Here is an 11,941-nt window from a genome sequence, read left to right on the forward strand (position 1 = left end):
CTATGAACGCATTTTGGGAACCCACCCATATAAAGGGTTCTTTCTTTCTAAGCAATGGAGGAAAACCACTCATACATCTCATTTCCACCCCATTTAATGTTTTTGTCCTGCTCCCTTCCACATTTTTCTAATTTCTCTCTACTGCTGACTCCCAAGGTAATGCAGTCCACCCACCCTGCCCCAGGTACTACTTGAGGGGCTCTTCAATGCAGCCTGCAATTACTACAAAATTAGCTCCGCTTCCCTTTTCTTACCTTTTCGCCTGATGAGGCTGCACACTCCCTCTCTACCTCAGCAGCTTGTTTTGTCTTGTTTCCTTTTTCCTGCCCCAGGAAGGTAGAAGCTCCACCCTGGCAAAACCTCCATCCTCTTCTTTGCAGTCACAACATCCCTTCTTGTTTCCCCTTGTGCCATCTTCTAGTTCCCCTTTAGTGTCTGTGCCAGTGTCCCCACATGCCAGGCTCCTTGCTGCATTCCTACTTCTTTCAAGCTCAAGTCCTCCAAGAAATCTTTCTTATCAATTATCCCATTGGTTCCCATCCTATGTTCTTGTCCAAATTGTTTTATCCTTTGACGCTCTAAACAAACCCTCACCTGCAATTTCTAATCCTTTAGATTAATATCCAGATTCACCTCTCTAGCTCTGTGCCCCATGTGCAGCCCAATCACACAGACTATTCCCTCACACTTTGCAGGACAGCTCTTTCACAGCGCAAAATCTCCCTGCACACTTGTTTATACTCAATCTGAGACAGTCATCTAGGCTTGTAATTGGATTTAGGAAGACCCTCGTCAGCTCTGGACTTTAAGAGTCCAACTACATTTGGGACACATGGACGCATTTGGGAGCACATCCAAATTATGTGTATTGTTTCTCTGCCCAAGAATCTGCTCCCATTCACAGCTATGGAGAGAAAGCAAAGAAGAAAAAAAGAAGAAAAAAAAAAAAAGAAAGGACAAAGAAAATCCTTTGCAAAAAGTCCACAACTCTACCAAATTTTAAATCCCAAATTCAATACAAGACTCAAACATTAGCACATTTAATAAATTATTATTTTTAATTATAATTATCAAGATAATCATAATTATCAAGATTATTTTTGACATGGGCTAACAAAACATCATTCTGTTCTCTATCTAAGAAATGGTTGGACCTTTGTTGTAGCATCCCTGAAGAAAAAAAGAAAAAAAATATATATATAGCCCTAAGTTTGATATCCTTAAGTTTGATACAGTGGAAAACATAAGCATTAGCCAACTCACTGTGACAGGCAGCAGGGCTAAAAAGGGAGTTATACACAGAAAAAGCTAGGTATTCTAAGCAGATCTTGAACAGATTTTTGGGAGCAGAACTACAATTCAAAAATGTCTTACTTGAGCTGTCACCTGACTCCTGACGCCTCAACATCACTCATGCTGCAGCTCTGGACATGGAACATGCCACCATCTCAAATTCTGTTCTACACATACACCTAAACTCTTAACAGGGCTCAAGAATTCTGCACTTATGCGGTGGCCAAACGTAGCCTGAGTCCAGACATTGTGTCTTCTTTTCTCTATCTGGACTGAGAAACTGGGGAGTTTTCCCAGATTATTTCTAATATATGCCACAAGAATATATGCCATAGAAATTCATTTGTAATGGTTTCTATTTAGGTTTATAATAACAGAAAGTGTCTTCCATTTTTTTAAAGAAATAAAATAGAAGGCATTCTTTTCTAACTATAATCTTGGTCTCAATTCTTTCCTTTAGCTGCTCACCCTACAAAAATTTTATGCTTCACACCGTTTTAAGTCTGCCCTGTCCCAGAGATAGTTCTTGAATTTTGTCACCCTTTACAACAGCTGCTTCTTCTTAAGTATCCAAAAGGTGAAAGGAGGAGACAGAGGGAGCGTGGAAACAGTGCTATTCAGAACTGCTTTTGGCTTTGGCTGGAGATCATGCGTGAGAGTAGGAAAAGTAGAGGGGTGACGGGGTGCTGATTCTTGATGTTTACAACTAAACACTCAAGCCACAAGAAATTTATTATTTCATCTTTGACACACAAATTTTAGGAAACCAAAATAGAGCTTTCCAAGATCTTTTTATATACCATTGAGTTATGACTTATAGTTTTGATTTAAAAAAAAAAATCACCTTACACTACATGTATTTGAGTGACACTCTTACCTAAATTATCCAACTCTGCATAATGCCTTTAAGGCTTTTCAAGGAATCACTGTTTCCATTCCATCCCCTATGTTTACAGGGTAGTTTTTATAAATTTTACAGATGCTCCTTCTTGTCACTACAGCAGAGAGCTCGTGCTGTACCTGGAACTCAGAGCATCTCTCCACATTCCTCTCACATCCACCTAAGAATCTCCTAAATTCCCACACAGAGAGTTGCTGCTGTCATTTTGTCCTACAGAATACTAGTACACTAATACACTCTACCTATTAATACACACTACTAATACCCACTAATACACACAGAGAATTATTTCCCAGGGCTGGGAGTGCCTTATCCAGGATGAGTGCTATCAGCTCAGCAGCTGTCAGCATTATCTTTTATTATGAAGCCAGCTCTCCAGCTTCTACCACTACATTTGCACATACACACAAATTAAATTAAATACACCAAAAGAATACTATGATACCATACAACACACACTGTAAATTTTAGAAGTAATTGCTTCCTATAACCATGTTTGCCTTAACACTGTAAATACGGAAGGGTGTAACCCTAAAACAGGTCCTTATCAGTTAACTATACAGAAATAAGAAACAGTTGGTAGGTTTTTAAATCTATTGACTCAGCAGTTTACTACTAGAGATGACTTGGCAGCACTGAAAGAAATGGCTCCAAAAAAGAGAAAAGGACTTCTCTGCAGGCAGTTAGCTCTCACTTATGTTCTTTTTAAGACCATACATACCAAATTTAAGTACGTTGTGAAGAAAATTCTAATAAATCTGCTTCTCCTCCCTCCATATTGAAATAGTGAATTATTTATACAGTATCTGCTTTCCAGATTTCTGAATATCAGTGAAGGGGTTTTTTTTTTCCAAAAAGAAAGAAAAAAAGAAAAACTCAGATAAATCACAGCTTATCATCTGATGTGCCCCATCTTACTAAAATGCATGAGAGCATTCCCATTGAATTAAACAAAATAGTTAACTACACTGTAGCTGCTAACACAGGCTTGCAAGCCAGGACCTTTGAACCTTTAAGATCTTCCACATAATACTTTGATGGATATATCATCTTACATGGCAATATGAAGCAAAGGGCAATTCACTGATCTACAGGTAAGCAGAACGTATGGTCCTGTCCATTCCCAAGGAAAAAGGGATTTGCAAGAGAGCTGTCTATCCCTTATATGAAGAATTTTATTGACTCTGAGAAGTTAGCAAATAGAAATCAAATAGAAAAACCATATCATTTTACAAAACTATTTCGCTCATTACATTATCTTGACCATCTTTTCTAAAAAAGTGACATAAAAAACTGCCAATACTGAGTTTATTATTAATTATTATTATTAAACCACAGAACCAAGACATTGGGCTCTTACTTTCAGAGAACACCTTTACATCCCAGAACCAATCTCTCTGGCAGCATACACTTGACTTGTGTCAAAAAATGATTATCTCATTCTTTAATATTTGTCTTCTAATGAGGTACCATCATTTACAGCAAAGGAGTCCGTCTGACAACTAATTCCTCTGTTTTCCCAATGTTTCTGTTATGAAATTAAAATCATACCTCTCTGAATTGGGTACAGTTCCACAGATTTCAGAGTAGCTGAAGGATGAATTTGACTCCTAATAAAAATTCAGACTTTCCCTTGTATTTCACAATCCTAACCTGTTACCTATATTTTTATATAGGTATAAACCAGTTTTCTACTGGTTTAACACCTAACCTGTTTTAGCTTCAACATACCTTTGCTAATTTTTTTCATCCCATACTTTTGATCCAGCAATTCCATGCCACCTGCCTACATATTAGTAAGACTTTAAGCCTTTGCTCAAGGCAGCTCTTCTCCATTATCCTACTGACTCCAGTAAACGGGCACATTCTAAACCACATGGCTTGAGTTCCCCCTCAAACCAAACTGGAAACAGATGCTCTTCTTGTCTGTGGTATCCTCACGAAAGGTTTAGAAAGCTCCAGCATTTACCAAAATCAGAGAACAGATGCTTGGACAGCAAACAAGGGAGATGGAAGACTGAAACAAGAGGAGACGGAAATAAAATAGAAGAGATTATATACCAGGTTCTTGTAGTTAGGCAAAAGGGAAAGACTGACTGGGAAACTCTCAATTCATTTCAACATCATTATCATCTGCACAGAAACAAAATGTCTTTAAAGATTTTTTGTAATGTTGAACTCAATGCATATTAAAAAACAAAAAGCTCTCAGTCTATAAAGTAGCTTATAGATAGAACCAGCCTTCTACACCATCACAGTTTAATCAGAGCTTCTGAGAAAGCCACGCACCTTTGATCTGAGCAAAGTGATAAATGTAATAATCTATTTAAAATTTAATACATGTCCTGTTAAACACAGTGACAGGTTTCAGCCAGTATGGTCTTGAGGTAATGAGGAAATAATCTGAAGGGAACAGTCACAAACACAGAGAAGTCAGCTGTGTTCCTTTCAGACATTCAGGGCCTTAACTGCCTTAGAAAATTCAAAATAGACAATCATGACATTAAACATCTATCCAAATATCCAAACTGGGTTTTGGCTACTTAAATCCATTTTCTTCAAGTAGAGGTAGAAACTAGGAAATGAAACAGACCATACTATTTTCAGTGTAAAACTATTGCCTTTATATTTCCGATTATTGGTATAATGAAGTATGGCTTGTAAAAGTTTTCCCTTAGGACCAGGAAGGATTCAAAGATAACAAAACGTGCTAAAGTCCCTTTCCGAGAGAGAGATGCATCAAAACCAGTGAATTTGTTAAACCCTCTTCAGTCTTGGGAGAGCAAGAGTGGAATTCCTGTTTAGGAAATGAATCTATCATTATAAAATAGGCTCTAACTTCAATCAATGGTAATTAGGGATGAATACAGTCATCTTAAATTTGACTATCTGAAATTTTTCTAAGCACAACAAAATTCTCTAGTCCTTACAAGAACAACTATCAACTGTTTCCAGTTCTCCATGTAAGAGCTCAATCTCACACTAAGAAATAGTTCTGAATCCCAGATCTGACATAAACCTGTTTAGAGATGTTTCAGTGTTTAAGAAAGATGAGATTGAACCCAAACGTAGTGTTGTTCACTACAAGTGTTCCCACAATATTTGTAAGATTTTTTCCTACTTCTTACTTGGTGTAATCAGAACTTTGTATCTCTGCCCTACGGAAGTAATGCTATTCCATTCCACCACAGGGCAGGCAAAGGTACTTCAAAATACTAATGGTGGGTGTACTAAGCATAGAGGAAAAAAAGGAGGGGGAGCTCATAAAATAACCTACTTTCTGTTCTGATGCCCTGGGTCAGATTTTATGGCACTCACTAGAATCTCATATCCTTGTAAATATGACACTCCTCTTTTATCTCTTACACCTGCCACTATAAACTATTCTGAGCTATTAAGTATTCATGAGTTGTTTTCTAGTATCAGTACCTTTCTCTGCCATTCAGCACAGCACATTTCCCCACCTGAAAGCTGACAAGCAAGCTGTAAGAGTGATAATAGGAGTACATGACTATGAAATAATAGCCCACAACGTCTGGCCAGTGGCCTATATGAGCTGTTAAGTTCATAATGCTATACAAACAGCCACTCAAACCACAGAGAAGAGGAAGAAGTAAACAGAAAACAGTGATTATCAATAGGCCAGTGAAAGGTATCAACTGCAGGAACCATGGGAATGTGAACCCATGGGCTAATTCCAATATTTAAAATACTTGGGTTGCACACAGCTTAGTTCTGTGCCGCTAGCAAACGGACACATGAACCTGATCAGGTTTCTCAACATTGTCACTGTTTATTTTTGCCATTTGGAGGCCGTCCGAAACATTTCCAGTGGAGGAAGACTCTCCAGGGAGAAAAGGAGCAGTACAAAAAGAGCCAAATCTCTTTTCTGGATCTTCTTTAGCCTCGAGCACCTTTTTCTGTGTGTGGATGTACTGTTCTCTCGTATTATACCTCTCTTCCTACAAATTAAAGTACTATTTGAAAGAGCCATTGGTCTAAAATACACAATTCTGGAAACTACTGTTTTAGAACACGGTAGTAATTTTGCCATATAAAAGTAATATATTTGTAGGAAAGACTTTTATTAGTAAATTAATGTCATCTAACAAATCAAACAATCAGAATAAAGGTCAGATGAAAGAGAGAATATAGAATTAACATACTCATTTTTATATAGATATGCTATTGATGGTACTTTTATCTCCTTAAATAAAGTGGACTTTGTAATCAGCACACACACAGAGCAGCATGCAGTTCTTCTCTCAGTTTGTACCTAATTTCACCCTTTAATTCTCATTCTAAGGGAATTCATATAATATAATTTCTTGGTAATTGAATATTACACATTCCCCTAAAAATTGCACCTAACATCAATGTCTCTATTTCTCGAAGGAAGAAAATAAATAAAGTATATCTAGGGCCCCAACCCTGAGGTCTGCACAGCACAAGGAAGCCGTTACACGTGTGAAGAATTTCCACAGGACGCTCCTACCCCTTCTCCCCGGACAGCCACTGTGAAGCACAAGTGTTCAGCACTCCTTCAGGGCTGACTGAAATACTCACAAGGGATCACTCAACAGGTACAATAAACAAAACAGCAGCTCATTACATTGTCTCAAAATCACAGGGTGTGACACTGCTCCTCTCATTACTGCTGCAAGTAGCTGAGCATCGCTAAATATGATTTATTTGAAATGAGGTTATTTTTAGCTTGACTCAATTTACAGCCCCATCACTGAGAGGAAGAGGTCAAGTTTGGTGACTTTGCTACAGACATACATTTCGTCGTGAAGGTCTGAAGACTGTTTGGATAAGGTATATACCTATGGTGTCATATAGATACTGTATGTGCCTTTGAATTGCAAAACATTAAGTCACTATTATTTGACTCACAGCAGCAAAGACCGTGGCCAATTTCCCTCACTTTTTTTTTTTTCCTTCCCCTAATAAACTGCAATAGTGCAGAATCAGCTTAAAAACAATCACCTCCCTTTTCTTCTTTCATACTTCATTTTTGTACATTTCTACTACACGTGTTCTGAAAAAAATCTCACATAGTTCAGCAGTGACTCGATTTCCACTAATGGGATTTGAACACGTATTCCAGCCTTTCATCAGCAATAAGGAAACTGAATGTTCTCTGCTAATCAGCTCAGCACAGTCATTATTTAACCCGCAGACAACGTATGGCAGCAAAGTTTAAATTTCCAACCTTGAGAAGGCGGCAGGCTTTGCTAGCTGACCCTGCTAAAGGCAGGCAGAAATCTGAAAGACTCATTGTAGATGAGAAATGGCAGACAAACTTAATCTCCTAATGAGAAAAAAATTCAATAAATTTGACCTACTGCTAAAAGTCACAAATAAGGAAAAACACCAGACTACATCCTAAATTATGGACATGGACTGCACAGCACAACTCAGAAGGGTGATAACAGAAAAGGTTTTAAGACCTGTTTAAACTCCTCGAGGCTAAAAACGGTGACATTGACAGCATAACAGTGCATCATCTCTTTTCCTGGGCATGTTTCAACATCAATAAAAAGGTTGGGCATTAAAAGAAGAGGGAACAAACAGCTCTGTGCTGTGTCTTCACTCCAGGAGTCCCAAATGCAAAGGCAGGAGGGAGAAGGATCAGCTCACACTGCTTTGCAGTGCAAGTGCTCTCTTCAGGATTCATCTTCATGACTTCTGCTACAGTGTGGAACTACAGGCACTTACTTACTAACACAGGCACACTCAGAGAGAGCACTATCTAGAGACACTTGTTTGATAAATAAAAGCAATAAAACGAATTTTGCCAGCACAGTCAGACAGACTTCAGTAACTGTAAGAGGTTTAAACTTCTAATACATGTTTATGTATTATATTAAATACATAATAATTAAATACCAGTTTAAACACTCTAATACATGTGGATGTAGAATGTCAGCTTTAGCCCCTAGCAAGTGCTTTGGTAGATAGCAACAACAGCCATTGGTTCACACAGCTTAGCCTTTTTAAGCTGTAACTGAAACTGCCTAAGGAAGATGAGACCTGTACAGTGGCACCAGCTTAAAAAGACTAACTTTAGTAACGTGCAGAAGGATGGGTTTACTCTTATTTTTAAGAATAGAAATTTCCCACTTCTACATAAGCAGAAGAGATATACAGCTTACAAATACAGAGAAATTAACACAGGCTGAGGGAGGGAGCCTTCCTCCCCAAAAGTCAATTTCTGTTTCTGCATCAGAAGATGTTAGCAGGGACAATGAGGTCCATGCTTGGCTCTACCTCTACTTGAAAAAGTCACAGCTATTTAAGCAAAATATTAATACAAACTTCAATACCTAAATGAACTGACTCTTATTTATGCAAGTTGGTTCTATTCCTTGGGCAAACGCCTGGCTTTAAAAAACGCACACCATCAGAGTTAACACGTTAGCTTTAGATACACAGAACTACTCAGACTAAAAACTTACTAGGAAATTAAGTTTAAAAGTAAAATCACAGTTGAGTTGTAATTCTGACTTCTCTATGTTTAGTCACTCATCACCAAATCTCACTTTAATTAGCTCTGAGTAGCACATTAACTATTTCATCCTTTGAATCAGAAGTGAAAGGAAACCACACTTCTCTCCACAGATTTTAAATGCACATCCCAAGCCATAGGAGGACACAGACGAGTGCAGCACATCCAGCACATGCCTGCTGTGTGCCAGCTGAGAACCCAGGCATCCCATCACCTGAGAGAAGTCATGTTCCAGTGGCAAAACCAGTTATTCTGCTCTCAAGCAGAACGGTCTGCATATGAACACATTTTGTGAGTATATGTCATTCTTATCTGTAAGCAAGGTTCAGTGGTAGAAGTATAGGACCAGGAATCCTCCATTTGAATATAGGCTCAGCCAAAACTTTGACAAGCTATTTAAACTTTTTTGCATCCTTTTGCATCCTTTTGATAAAATTAATACACAGATTTTTTTATGGTCTTAGAAGATTAGATAGATGATACATTGTCCTCAGATAAATTAAGTTACAAACATGGAAACTCTCATTATTGCTGAAAGTGCATTTTAAAATTATTAAAATACCAATATAGACCTATATAAACAAGCACATACCTTTGCAAAAACCACACTGAAACTTCATTTTCAGTCATATCCCAAAGCAGTTTCATGCTATGTGCTGTAATGTCATAAATTATATGCACCCAGCATAACTAAAATTCCATGCTAATTCCCTGAGCACTGAAGAGACTGTGCATTGCACTGCAGACAACTTGATCTAATGCTTTTTGGGATTCATTTAACAGATGAGGAAACAAGACATGAAAACCAGTTTGTTCAAGGTTAGTCAGCATCAGAGGCTAAATTAGATTTCAAAAGGCCTCCCCCCCGAAGCACAGTTTGCATTCAAAAAGATTTCTTAGCCAAGAACACTGTAGCTGAGTTATGGTAGTTCCCTCCGCCCTTCTCCAGGACCCTTGCTTTCTCTCTACGCCTTTCCGGAAACAAGGCAATTAGGAACCTACTTATTACCAATGATTGGAAGTAATTACCAGGTAAGATTGCTTTCTACAAGGAGCCCAATTTCTTTAGTATGCTCAAATACAGCCAGCACAAAGAGCCAGCAGCTCAGTAATCCCAATTTTCTATCTGTAATGCAAATCAATACAATATATTATAAAACTCAAGTTACTCCACTTCGTTTTGTACGAGGCTAATCCCTCTTTCCCTTGAAGTGAATTCTCTCACCCTAATGCCAAAACCCTCAAAACAATAAATGCTGTAAGTCAGCTTCCGAAAGAATGGGGCAGCTCTCCTCCCAAACAGGATGCCATATGGATTCCCTTCATGAAGATGGGTTTTACTTTTAAAGTTACAGAGGGCTTTCAGCCTTTACTGGCCAGTGCTATTGCTGCTCGGGTTCCTTTTGTACTTTTTACCCCAGGGACACAGTGCTCCACGTACCAGCAGCTTCATCCTTACTTGTCACCCCCAGTACCAACCTGGGCAAAGATGCACAGCATCCCCTAGTTAATAAACAAACTCTCCCCTTGATTACACTTTCAGTTTTCAAGTACATAGCTGACTAACTACAAAAATTAAATGTGCTTTGGGTTCCAGTGCTGGCCTTGGAAGATTGTTCACAAGTACATGATTCATATCCGATCCTGAACGCTAACACTTTCCTTGTGACTCATACACACAGTTAAACAATAAAACAGAGGCTTATTGAGATTTTGCTTAACATGCATGAAGGACCTATTATTAATATTTTTCAATTTAGTTGTTTAACAATGTCAATCCTATTATTAGCTGCAAGAAGGGTATGTTTCCATTTCCATCTTGAAATAACTTCATGCTTTTAAATTTTTTCTTACTGATACCAAGACTTATTTAGGCACCAGCTCATTAAGCACTGTATGGAGCATGGAACAGGCCTTACCAATGTTCCTCTAATACCTTATTTGAATTGATAGAATACAACTGTGCTATAGCCCTCATTCTATAGAGCACAATATTTACAGCATACTGGCCAGTACCCCTTTCCTAACACTGATTTTCTTTCCAGCAAAAAAGGATAAGGCAGACAACACGACCTTCCTCCCATGAAAGCGCCTTCAAGTCCTCTGCCTTACCCAATGTGTTAGGATGTTCACTGTAATACGTTTCCCACATAAATTATTAACAGTGACTGGAATATCTAACACATGCAAAAGAGCTCAAGGTCTGCTTAAAAACACAAAATACACAATAATTTTAAAACGTCATCCTTTTAACCTGCTTTTAAGCTTGCTAAATCATAGTTAGGAACTATCCTCAGTTTCATCACAAAAGAAAAAAAATCTCAAATCACAGGAGTCATGAGACCTCTCAGCAGGCCCTACAGGAACTAGTTACAAATTAGATATATGTCCAGGAGAAGTATGACATTTAGATCTTTGATTCAAGGCTATAGGATAGATGCTTATCTTGGGACATATTCATTTGCCATGAGTCTGTGCTGTTATCTATATATGGCTCTCAAACTACTTTTACAAACACCCCTTGTTGTTATGCATACTATTTCTAAACAATCATAGACACTGTTTCACAGTGAACAAGAATTTTTAATTTATTATAGGGCAATAAATTATTTAATACTAGAAAGCAAATGCAGAAAACACACCAATAACCCAGGAACACATTCTGCAGGTGTTCATCTCATCCATAACCTATCAAGCAAAGTGCAAGAACCTCTTGGGCTTCATCCTAAACCCATTGAGGTTGCCCATAAAATATCCACCTTGTAGAAGAAGGGCTGTCCTAAAACACTGAGGCAGGCTCTCCCATAAGAATGCCTTCACCTGCCCCAATGCTGCACCATTTCTAAATGCTTTTTGATCATTTTTCACATTCCTCACCTTGGGGGCCTTGCAGCTGTGGTCTCAGACACGTCCCCTCCTTGCAGCTGACCTTGAAGAGGAACCGGGCAGGTTGCTGGGGTTGAAAAAGCCTTCCTGCCAGTGCAGCCTCCTGTCCGCAACACAGCTTCAGCACAGCTGAGCAAGGACAGAGAGCAAGAGGGTTACCCCCGGGCAGACCCACCTATCAGCCATTGCCCCCACACAACTAGTATTTCAAACCCAGAAAAATGACATTTAGATAAAGTTATATTTACACTTCAGCCCTGTCTCATCAGGAAGCAGAAAATCCTGGCACTTCAAGATGAAGCTCTGTCCCTAGTTCCCCTGTTAGGTTTTCAAAGAAAAATGATGGGAAT

General features: G+C 38.5%; 1 long non-coding RNA gene across 1 annotated transcript in view; it reads right to left on the reverse strand.

The window, feature by feature from the left end:
* The window catches only part of LOC112943465, a 184,481-nt gene extending 172,767 nt beyond the window's left edge, over positions 1–11,714 (reverse strand). Inside the window, exon 1 of the long non-coding RNA XR_003248593.1 lies at positions 11,583–11,714. This is a non-coding gene — a long non-coding RNA (uncharacterized LOC112943465). The remainder of the gene's footprint in view (positions 1–11,582) is intronic.
* Positions 11,715–11,941: the final 227 nt, after the last annotated feature.

This window comes from Nothoprocta perdicaria, unplaced genomic scaffold (assembly GCF_003342845.1).
Source record: "Nothoprocta perdicaria isolate Ctin4 unplaced genomic scaffold, notPer1 scaffold_15, whole genome shotgun sequence".
Taxonomy (NCBI): Eukaryota; Metazoa; Chordata; class Aves; order Tinamiformes; family Tinamidae; genus Nothoprocta; species Nothoprocta perdicaria.